Source organism: Canis lupus, chromosome 17 (assembly GCF_048164855.1).
Source record: "Canis lupus baileyi chromosome 17, mCanLup2.hap1, whole genome shotgun sequence".
Lineage (NCBI taxonomy): Eukaryota > Metazoa > Chordata > Mammalia > Carnivora > Canidae > Canis > Canis lupus.
In genome coordinates this window covers 30,410,391-30,422,949 of record NC_132854.1, presented here as the reverse complement: position 1 = coordinate 30,422,949, position 12,559 = coordinate 30,410,391, and the positions used below count along the sequence as shown (strand labels likewise).

Sequence of the window (12,559 nt, the reverse complement as noted above, 5' to 3'; positions counted from 1 at the left end):
ACAGAGTAATGTTTCCCCAAAGATGTCCATACCCTAATCCCTAGAATCTGAGAATAGGTTACCTTCCACAGCAAAAAGTAGTTGGCAGATATGATCAAATTAAGGATTTTGAGATGAGGAGATTATCCTGGATTATCTGTGTGGGCCCAATGTAATCACAAGTGTCCTTCTGAGACAGAGACAGAAGATCAAAGTCAGAAGGAGAGGATGTAATGACAGAGCAAGAGATTGGAAGGAGGCAAAGAAGGATTCATGAACCAAGGGAAGCAGACAGCATCCAGAATCCAAAAAAAGAGAAATGCATTTTTTCTCTCAACCTCCTAAAGGAGCCAACTTTGCTATCACACTGACTTTAGTGCAATGAAACTGACCTAGACTGCTGAACTTCAGAACTGTAAGATAATTCATTGTATTGTTTTAAGCCACTAGATTTGTGGTAATAGATTACAGCAGCAATTGGAAACTAATACAATAGTGAATTATTAGAGGAGAGAGAAAATAGATTTTAAGAGAGAAATGAAACTGTACCATGGTGGATGGATGTGGGAAAACTGAAGAAGAGAAGAGAGATTGGGACTGAGAAGAGATAAGCATCTAGTCGATCAAAAAGAAGAGAATGTACCTAGTAACAAGCTGCTGTCAAAGAGAAGAAATAGTGGGACAGTAAACACAGGAACACACAAGTGCACCTCTCATTCTATTGTTTATAAATCATCTCTTCTTACTCAAAAGAAAGTTTCCTGGATGATAAGCCTTTTATACATCCATCAATAATTTGTCAATAAGTCCCGGGGACTGACTCTTGAGTAGACTTATCATACACCTTTCAAAATCTATATGTACGGGGCGCCTGGGTGGTTCAGTAGGTTGAGCATCTGCTTCAGCTCAGGTCATGATCCAGGGTCCTGGGATCAAGCCCCCACATCAGGCTCTCTGCTCAGAGCCTGCTTCTCCCTTGTCACTCTACCTACTTGTGCTCTCTCTCTGTCAAGTAAATAAATAAAATCTTTAAAAGAAAAAAAAATCTAATATCTATGTTTAGTCATAAACAACTAATTATTCTAGCTCATTAAAGAGTTTGACCATCAAACAATAAATGGGTCTAGCACATGCGTTCTTGTTCTTCCCAGATACATATTAATGTAAATAAAAGGCATTAATATTTACATTTTATATGTACATGAAATGCATTAATATTTTACTAATAGCTTATTTTTAGGTAGCACCCTGAATAAGTTCCAGGCCACATTCTAAGTGCTTGTTAATAGAAACACAATTGATCATCACTATGATCCTATATGGGAAGTATTATTTTAATATCCTCATTTCACAGACGAAGAAACTGAGACAAGAGTAGCACATGGTTACACAATTCATCAGTGGCAGAGGCCATTGGGCAGCAGTCTTAAGTACTACCAGCCATACTGCCTCCACTATTAAAGTCTTCTAGAATGTATGTGCTTTGCTGAATACAAGAAGGTTACCAAAGAGCATAGTTAAGTACCACAATAGAGACACATACAGGGACACCTGGATGGCTCAGTGGTTGAGCCTCTGCCTTTGTTTCAGGGCGTGATCCTGCGGTCCTGGGATCGAGTCCCTCATCAGGCTCCCTTCAGGAAGCCTGCATTTCCCTCTGCTTATGCCTCTGCCTTTCTCTGTGTCTCTCATGAATAAATAAGTAAAATCTTAAAAAAAAATAGAGGCACATACAGAGCTCCCTTGAAACAGAAAGAAAGCAGGTACCTGCCTGTGTTTGGGGAGTGGGATGGTAGGAGTATCTTCACAGAGCAGGTTATATGTTTGCCAGGCCTTTAAAGGTGAATAAGACATTGCCAGGTGCACAAGAGGCAAGGATATTTCAGGTCACGGGTATGCCATAAAGAATAAATATTAAAGGCCTAAACTGCATAATATGTTTGGGCAACAGCAAGGATTGTGATGTGGTTAAAGCTAGGGTGAGTGGGGCTAAGTGATGGAGGATGAGCCTGGAATAGTTGGAAGTGGTTTCAATAAGGCAGCCAGCTTCCCGTTTATCTTACCTGCCCTATCCAATATGGTATTTGAAATATGGCTAGTGCAACTGAAAAGCTGAATTTTTAAATATATTTAATTTTGATTAATTTAAACTTAAGTAGCCACACATGGCTAGTGGCTGCTGTGTTGGACAACACAGTCCTATATGAATGTTAAGGTGTTTGAACTTTCTGGGACATGGGAACTTATGATATGTTTGAGGCTGAGGAAGGATATGATTTCAATGTTTTGGAAAAATAATATTAAGGGGTGATGTGTCTTTATTGAGGAGAAAGTAGTAAGTGTGTGCTATGCACTTAGCTCGCATGGAACTGTGCTTTGAACCATGCAGTGCTGTAGTTTTGGTCACAACTGATTGAGATGGGACAGGTGTCTGAGCAAAACTGTCTTCTATGGCTCACCAAAAGCCTAGGAGATGGACTGATGCAAGGGCTCTATCTGTAAGAATGCAGATGAGTCCCCAAGTCAAAGCAGTTCTCTCTCAGAGGTTTTAAACTGATACATACAGAGACTATGAAAAACTGGTAACATGGTAGGAAGAAGGGAGAATCAGAGGGAGGGGAACTAAGTCATGGTAGAGAGATTCACAGATCTGCTATTAGGTGCCAAAGTAACCAGTGTTGTTTTTGCAAAGTAACCAGCAGGGAATACTATATAATTTCTAAGAAGGCTGCTGACATGTCTGTCTTCCTTTCAGCCTCCCGAATCTTTGTACTAAACTTCCTGTGCTGTGAAGGTTAATTCCAGCAAGCCTGGGATTAGATGAGATATTCTACTACAATAAGAAATAAGCATTCACAGCATTTACCTGAAACATGTTAATTAATAATATTACTTTGTCACCATGTGCCCTAAAAGTTTTAGTATGATTTGTACCAGCTAATCGGCATTGTTCATTGTTCACAGTAAAATTGATGGTTTGTACCTGGTAAGACCCCAGAAGGCCTGGTCACGTAGCAGGAATATGCATACATGACCAACAGGGTATAAGAAATTCCAGCTGAGGGGATCCCTGGGTGGCGCAGCGGTTTAGCGCCTGCCTTTGGCTCAGGGCGTGATCCTGGAGACCTGGGATCGAATCCCACATCGGGCTCCCAGTGCATGGAGCCTGCTTCTCCCTCTGCCTGTGTCTCTGCCTCTCTCTCTCTCTCTCTCTATCATAAAAAAAAAAATTAAAAAAAAAAAGAAATTCCAGCTGAGACTCCATTTGGGTAATCCATTCATAAATCAGTAGTTCTCTATGTGGGAGATAAAGCCAGGTCTTGCTTGCAAGTGGCTTCTCTGTCTGACCCTTTATTATGAAACAGCCTTTACCTATAATGCTTTCTTTACTTCAATGTGGTTGCTACATTGAATCTTTTTCCTGTATTAAACTGTAGATTTCTGAGCATCATTATTTGGGGATACCATGGCTCTTCCCTGTTTAATTGCCACTGGTAGTGTATTCCCATTAACTGAGATTTCTGGAGCTTATCTCTCTCTGATCTTTACAACCTGAAAGAGCCTGAGTGTCTCAGTAGGGGACAAGTCTTAACAGCAAAGAGGCCAGTTAACAAGTGAATGAAATGAAGTTCCCTCAAGATGAGGTCCCTGACTCAACCCAAGCCCAGGTGGTAGGAGTCAAGTAGAAGGAAAAGGTTAACATGAAGCAGGAGGTAGACTTGACAGTGATGGGTCAGTAACCATTTCATTGGATGTGAATGTGCAGAGAGCAAGGTCATGGCGACTCCAACCTCAGGCAGTAAGTTCAGTTATGATAATTATTGTTTGAGCAATCTATAAAACGCAGAGAAATCTTTTCCTGCTTTGAAAGAATCGTGAATATTACCAGTGAGTTGAAGAACTTATACTATAGCCTTAGTTCAGCCTATAATAATCTATACTTCAGCCAGGGATAGAAAAATCTGATAAGAAAATCAGACTTATAAGACAAATAAACCAGATGTTTGGCAAATGGTGAATAGCCCCTGTGTATGCCCACTTATTGTTTATGATCATTATTCCTTCATTCAGTCAACAACTAGTGAGTGCTATTATGTATGAGACAAGAACTGTGCTACATGTTTAGAATACAGACCAATTTCAGCCCTCTCCAAAGGGGCTTGTGATGTAATACCATGTGATATTTGGCAATGGAGAGACTGGTATAAAGTGGAAGCACTGACTGTGAATTGAAAAACATCAGACATGATGATCATGAAATTATGAAATAACAATCTGAAAGTGAAAACTTTAATTATAAAAGTTGATTTGCAAAAAAAACAAAAATTAAAAAAAACATTAATTTGCCATTCTAGTTTTCTCAGTAGAAGGAAGAGCAAATCTTCCTTCTAGTCACTGCAGAATTGGTTATTTCAGATTGAGGCAGGAGACTGGCTTGCCCTGTATTGGCAGTGTTGCTCACATTTGTCTACAGGAGATGATATGACTAGGAAGATGTGGATGGATGTAACTATGATTGCTGCTGCAGAAATGGTGGTTTAGGTTGGCGCAGGAAGGAGCAGGAAAGTAGCAACACTTTCAAGCAGGCTTTCTTAACTTTGGCATAATTGAGGAAAATCTGGCAGCAAGTTGGCTTACCCAACTAGATCTCTGCTCCTACTTCTCTCATTAATTGGACCAGTCATGCCTCACGCTGCCTTAGACTGCCAAATCCTGAACTATATTCATAAGCAGGAATCTGGAAGACCTTAAGAAGCAAATCAAGGAAGGCACAGTGGATGGATGACTCTTCTCCCCTTCAACCTTCAACGTTCATACAAACTTCAAAACTCAGTATCAACATTAACCCCCAGGTCCAGGTAGAATTCTTCAGTTTCTCTACCATGTAATTATGCCCATAAAATTGCTGTGCATACTTTATCCTGATGTATTATAGATATTTAATTCAATGTCCATCTCTCTAAACATGGTGAATTCCTGGAGAGCAAGCACTCTTTGGACTGAAACAGTACTAGAAGCATATTAAGTATTTAAAATTTGTTAAATGATCAAACAATTGAAGAAGAAAAATGAGAATAAGAGGGATAAATCCATTACAGAAGGGATCCCCGGGTGGCTCAGCAGTTTGGAGCCTGCCTTCCGCCGAGAGTGTGATCTTGGAGTCCAGGGATCAAATCTCACGTCAGGCTCCCTGCATGGGGCCTGCTTCTCCCTCTGCCTGTGTCTCTGCCTCTCTCTTTCATGAATAACTAAATAAAATATTTTAAAAAAATCCATTACAGAGGACAATTTGCTAATATTTATCTACCAACTTTAAAATGTATAAATTCTTGGATCCAACAGTTACATCATAAAAATTTATCTTACAGATATATACACACATCTGCCAAATATTTATGTACAATGTTACTGCCACATTGTTTCTTAGCAGAAGCTTAGAAATGATGGAAATGTCCATTAATAGTGGATTGATGAAATAGATAATGGCATATGCATAGGATGGAAAGCCAAGCAGCTACAAAAAAACACAGTGTGGAAAGACCTTCAGGATATAATGTTAAAGCAAAAAACAAAAAAAGATTCAGAACTGTGTAATATGCAAACATTTGTGTAAAAAATGAAGGAAATATCTGTATCTTACATTTGCTCATATATATGAAGGACCCAGAAGAAACCAAACAACTGCCTTTTACTGGAGATCAGAGTTTGAGGGGAGAGGAAGACTTTTCATCGTATTGCTTTCTATACTTTTAATTTCTAAAAAATGTAAATATATGGGTGGTTCAAAATACATTGTGTAAATGCTTTTTTAAAAAAGAAAATTGCTTGTGGATGGTTATAGCAAGTTTGTTCATGATTGCCAAAAGTTGGAAACAAGATGTTTTTCATTAGGTGAATGGATAAATAAATTGTTGAATAGACAGTGGAATAGCTAAGAAGCAATGAACTATCAAGCAATGAAAAGACATGGAACAACCTTAAATGTATATCACTAAGTGAGAGAAGCCAATCTGAAAAGGGTACATACTGTGTGATTCCAACAAGATGATGTTTTGGAAAGGCAATACTGTGAAGACAGTAATAAGGTGAATGGTTGCCGGGAATTGTGGGGAGGGGATGAATGTTATTGTATATTCATCCAAATCAAGAGAATATACAGCACCAAGAGTGATGTCCTAACATAAGTTATAGACTTGGAGTGATAAAAATGTGCATTCATCCATTTAACAAATGTACCGGTCTGGTGGGGGTTGTTAATAATAGAGGGAGCTGTGCATGTGTGGGGGGAAGGGGTATGTAGGGTTTCTCTGTACATGACTCTCAATTTTGCTTCGAACCTAAAACTGCTCTAAAAATAGTCTTAACAAATAAATGTTCCTTAAATGAAGAAAAAAAAGAAAACTGATGAGTTAAATTTACACTATCATTAAAGGTGCCTCGATTCAGAAGCTACTCAGGGCCATTCTCTGGTCTAACATTGTAATCCAATACAAGTAGGCTATGATGATATACGTGCATATATACATACATTTCCTGCTGAAAGCCATTGTATTTTTCTGTCACCTATTATTCAGGCCTCAGGCCTCCTATACATTTAGCTTATCCTGCGCTCTAGCCGGTCTCTTGAATTAAGTAGTGCCCATGCTCCTTTCTGACACTTTGGAGAGACAACGGAGCTTCATACCCAACAATGTGGGCTCTGCTGTCAGTCTGCCTCCATTGGAATTCTGGACACATCTAATTCCTAGATGTGTTTATTTTAAACTTTTGTTTTCTTATCTCTATCATGGATATAACAGCAGTTCCTGTTGTGTTGGGGTTTTGTGCAGATCAAATGAAATCATGTGCGTAAAGCACTTAGCAGAGATTGGCACATATTTAAACAATTGTTGTTGCTATTGTTTTTTTCATCATCATCATTATAATCACCATCAACCATGCATAATCTCTGCTGTTTTCTTTGGGCAGGAGAATTGCCTGTTTGCAGCATGAAGAGTCAGAAAGGACTCAGAACTGAGTTCTCCTGGTTCTTCCTGATGTTTTCTATAAATCAAAGGTTTGGAGTCCTGGTTAAAAAAATCCTGACATCTTCATTGTGACCTTAACCCAGTTGGTAAAGAGGTAGATCTCATAATCTCACTGTACCAAGAAAGACATGGGCATAAGGGTTAAGTGATTTGCCCATAGTGAAGGGTGAGTCTGTTCAGAAAGGGGCACTCAGGCTTCTGTGCACTCTCTGCTGTGCTCTCCACTGGTCTGCATTATGCTGGCACCATTAAAGTGTATTAAGCAATGTACCAGCTCTTGCAGCACTGGCAGTAATTCATTAATTCTGACGTCTGTCTACTCCCAGCAAAAGAGAAACTGGCTCTGTAATTACATCCTAATGATATATCTTTGTTTTAACATGCACATAACATTTTTTTTTTCCATCTCGGAGGAAAAAAGGGAACCCTCTATCTTTCAACCCAGAGTCGGGGGTTGTAATCTGTGTAATAGATTAGAGAATTTCAAGATGCTGATTTGTCCTATTTGTATTTTTTACATTTTCCACATCACTCTTGGAATCTGTCTTGGGTCAGGAGGTATTTTAGTCTGTTCAGGGTGCTATAACAAAATACCAAAGACTAGGCAGCTTATGAACAACACAAATTTAATTTTCACTGTTCTGGAGTTGGGAGCAGGTTATGTGTGTGTGTGTGTGTGTGTGTGTGTGTGTGTGTGTGTGTCTGAGATCAAGGTGCCAGCATGGTTGGATGAAGCTTTTCTTCCTGGTTCCTGTGCCTACTTACTGTGTCCTCAAGTTAAGGAAGAAGCTAGGAAGTTCTGAGAGGTCTCTTTTATACGAATGCCAATCCTGTTCATGAGGACTCTACCCTCATAACCTAAGCACCTCTCAAAAGCCCCAACATTATCTTCTTTGGGGGGTTAAAATTCCAACATGAATTTCAAGGAAACAGACCGTAGCAGAAGGAGACAATCATCTAATAACAATTATTAAATTAATGTATGACAAGTACTTAGAACAATGCCTCACACATTAACAGCTACTATGTAAGTATTTGCTATTCTCATTATTATGTAATAATAAGTGTTCATTTGGCTGATTATTTCATTGGATATAACATATTAGAAAAAGCACTGTTAAAAAACAAAAAGAAAAAAAAAGATATACCACTGTTCTATATTAGGAGATATACATAGCAAAAAAAAAAAACAAAAACAAAAACAAAAACAAAAACAAAAAAACAAAAAAACAAAAAAACCCTAAGACAGGTGACAGACATTGTTAATTAAAACTATGGCACTCTCCTGTGTAAGTCCAAAGTTGCTTTACAGACCTCATCATATCCCTCCAGGCAGCCACTACCAAGCAATTGGCATTGGCACCTGCAATAAAACATTTGCCATCCCAGCCTAGGAGCTCAAGTTCTAAAGAGACCTCAAGAACTCAGGACAGTCACAGTGAAATAGGCGAGGTGAAGCCAAGTATTCCAAGCATGCTCAAGGCCTGAGTGAAACCAAGACCAAACCTATTTGGCCACCTCCACACCCAAACACATTCTTGACTCTTGATTGACCTCCTCAAAATTTGAGAGTCTTAATTCTCAGCAGTCTTTTCATTGAATGTCTGCTCAGCCAGGAGATGTGAATTTTGCCCAAGTATTTAGAATTATCCCTTTCTTGAGTTAAAGATTTGGTTCTAAATGAAAAGACACTTGTGTGGCTTAGTGGTATGGGTTCCTGCTATATAAGAAGGAATATTCCTGCATCAATTACATGCAGAAATAATTGCTTGGAAGTTCAAAAGCCTAAGATATATCTTGGACAGTATATTTTACTTCATTAAAATTAAAAACTTATTTTGCTGGTTCTGTATTTCATGAGGACAAATACACACATTTAAACATTCTATAATGTAAGTTAACTACCTTTCCCTCCAAGCTGGCTCTGGAACTGTTTTAGCCCTTCATTTGGCTAAATGAATGCTGAATCATACTACATATAACTTCTAATTTATTTTACTGAATGTATCTTCTTTATAATGCTGAATATAACTCCTAATTTATTTTAATTCAGCCAAACATATTTTTTTCAGCTTTCTCATCCGTAGTATTAATATTCAACCTCGATCCAACCAATTTACAGGCACCACAGAAATTTAGAACATATTTCTAAAATATTTTGCATTTATAAAATTTCTTAGAAGAACTGAATAGACATGTGTATGTATGTTATTGTTAAAGAACATTTCCCATTTTAGATTTTCAAATTCTTTAGCCCAGAAAAAGGGCACGTTAAGGGGGTGATGTCCCATGCATAGCAACTGCATATTATAATTGCCTGTGTCTTTCTATCTGAACATTTTCCTACTTTTTTTATGGTCATTTCTAGTGACTACAGCTCAGCTCTACTATAATTTTCAGGAGCTGGCTTGAAATTGGAAGGATTTGGTTAATTGTTCATATGAAGGATGAATAAATAAATATGACCCAGGAAGTTCTAATGACTTGGCTTTGCTCAGCAATGTTCCAGGTTTGCTGAGCTTCTTGTAAAGCCTCCTTGGCATTATGGAAGATGCATTTCAGACCCTGTAATGGGAACCCCTACCAAGCTTGGCTTTCCTGGGTTGTTGCTTCCTTGCCAGAGCAGGTGTTGACACTGGAGTCTACTCAGCTATGAAAGGTGTTTCAAGCATCTTTTTCACATGTTTATCTACATTGAAATAATAAAAGGATCAGAATTCTTATATTTCACAATGTATGTTTCCTCTGATGGTTTTATAAAATATGCCATATGTAGGATTTGTGTCCTTTCTTATTTTCTGATGTCAGAGTTTCAAAGGACTTTCCTCTCCTAAAGGATATGATTCTCACAAGCAGAGTGCTCCGTGTTGTGCCTCTGTGCCCCAGCCTTCCAGCCACTATGAGAGAGGAAAATTCTTCCTACCTTATGTTTTTGTTTTGTTTTTTAAGAGAATCCAAAACAAATTGGGTACTCTGCCTCCTTGTCAGTGATATAGTCATGTGTATTGTTGATATCAATGAAAAGGGCGATAACAGGAGCGCCGTCTTTTTGTCATAACAAAGCCATAACTTACAACAAGAATTTACCAAACAAAGACGGTAGGTCCATGAGTGAGCCTGTTTTAATTGAATTGGTATTTGTACAAGGTGACACCCTCTTTCATACCACCCACCTCCTCCCTGGGTGACTCAGCCACTGAGGGAGAAGCCTCTAAATTGTTCATTAACACAGTCAGGTAGAGGTGGAAACAACACTCATTTAACTCCAGGAACGCATTAGTTTCAGCAGGATTTACCTGGGGGATCAATCACTGCTGGCAGTTGAGATAAAAAGTCCTGGTTTTCAGCTCAAGAGAGGTGAGTTGAATGATATTTGCAAACATAAATATATCTGCTTTACTTGTTTAACTTTCCCATTTCCTTTGCAAGTGATTAAGCTTACTGTATTAACTTTGTCTTTTTTCGAGTTAAATTGCGACAGCTTCCAAGGGGCTGTTCTGCTTGTCAACAGCTCTGCTACTTCTTGTGATTTGAGATGGCATTGCCTTTTAACTTCCCTGAGACTTAACACATTTATGGGCAGCAGAGAAATGAGAGCCTCTTTGAGTTTCCGTGTGGGAGCTGTCAGCTGGTGAATCCTATCACCCATAGGGAGAGTAAATTCTTCAAGGCAATTCTATTTTCACAAGTGATTATAAAAACATTTTTTTAAAAGGACCTCCCTGTTTGCACAGATGATGAAATGGTAAACTCCATTATTTTATAGATTTGTTTTTCTTGACAGCTAAAAAACATTGCAGTCAAGAGCTGTGAGGGGGAGAGGCCAAGCCCATATCCCCTCTACCCTATCTTCCCCAAAAAAGAAAAATCATATTTCTTGCATAAGTGTACCCTGGAATAAAGCAGGGTGGGGTGAATTGGGAGATGCATGACATCCTCCAGGGATTTGTGTGCATTTGGTCAATTTGTCTATGTTATATCCTGAGTTCTAACCTAAGAATTGATTAATGCAGATGGGGGGCAATTTTCAACTTCTATTCATGTCCTAATCCTGAAAAATTGGTTTTAGAAGCTGATTCTTTGATAGGAATAGAAAAGTTATTCTAACCAAGTTTTCCTTAATAATTGGTAGCAAAGTTGACTTGTCTCATTCATGTCTTTTTCTCCACCATTTCCATTCATGATACAGAGCTGTGGGACTCAAACTTGGGGCCACTTGCAGGTTGCAAGTAGTAGCTCTCTGCCCCCCCAGAAGGGTGTTTCTCATGGCATACCTAGCTCTGCCTTAACTTCTAGCATTTTCATTGCTTCCCATTGTTGACCAGGTCATGTGTGTCTCAGGTTTCGCACTCAATTCCCAAAGATTTACTGAGGAATTTTATAAGTTGGCTTTCAAACATTTATAGTAAACACAAAGCTAAAGTACAGCATTTGTGAATTTTAAGTTTACTTTTCATGAAACGTCAAATTTAAAACTGCCTTTCGCTTTCACAGTTTATAAAGCAGATATGATCTTTTTGATATTTGTCATACTCCAGTGTTTATTGGAACAATCAGTTTGAGAAAACTGAGATATGTTATCAGGAAAAATTTTAGTGAAACATTTGGTTGATTTTAAGTGTCAGGTTAGACAAAAGCAGATAAACAGGCCAGAGTTTTAATTAAAATTTTAGCTTCGGGATCCCTGGGTGGCGCAGCAGTTTGGTGCCTGCCTTTGGCCCAGGGTGTGATCCTGGAGACCTGGGATCAAATCCCACGTCAGGCTCCCGGTGCATGGAGACTGCTTCTCCCTCTGCCTATGTTTCTGCTCTCTCTCTCTGTGTGTGTGTGTGTGTGACTATCATAAATAAATAAAAATTAAAAAAAAACTTTTAGCTTCATGTAAATCTTTGATCTGATTGACAAAAATTTCTGATTGGAATGGAGCATAGCTTTATCTAGTCTAACCTATGAGGAGGACAACAAAACATATCAGTCGATAGATGAGGACAACAAAACATATCAGTCGAGCAACTTGCCAAGACATAGTGAACAGAACCAGAACAAAAAGCCTGACTTTCATCTTACTGAATTTTTCAATGATCTTAAAAATTTCTTTCACATAAAATATGTAGGAGCAATAAATGAGCTTCCCTCCGGCTTTATAAAAGAACAAAATTATGTGGAAATAAGTATTTCCTTATCCAGTAATACTTGTGTGTGTAGTATGACTATGATATAATGAGATACATTTTTATTTGTAGTGCATGGGGTCAGTCCTGTTATTGGCTGTATTCCCAGGCTTTTAATCTAAGGAGCTGTCAGCAACTCTGTAGGAAGGCAGTGTGGTATCTGTTTGGAGGTTGTGGTGCTCTCCCTCGGTGGTGAACTCCATCATCATCTCAGCTACCATTCCATATTTGCAGTGACTTCTCTACCCACTGGAATTTTGACTGAAATACCTAAGGAAATCATTTTTCTGTGAAGAGAATATGCTTTGAAGGCTAAACTCATACTGTGGAATGAACTGCATATAATTCACTAAGCAGTCAACTTAAGTAAACATGATTTAA

At 38.6% G+C, this 12,559-nt stretch overlaps 1 protein-coding gene across 2 annotated transcripts in view; it reads left to right on the top strand.

Moving 5' to 3' along the window:
• Nucleotides 1–12,559, top strand: part of SCEL (sciellin) — a 163,731-nt gene that overhangs the window by 44,212 nt on the left and 106,960 nt on the right. Inside the window, exon 1 of one of the 2 annotated variants that reach the window (XM_072782702.1) lies at nt 10,207–10,364. The exons of the other annotated variant lie outside the window; for it this stretch is intronic. The gene's annotated coding sequence lies outside the window, so the exon portion shown is untranslated. Of the gene's footprint in view, nt 1–10,206; nt 10,365–12,559 lie in introns of those variants that run through there. 2 annotated transcript variants of the gene reach the window in all.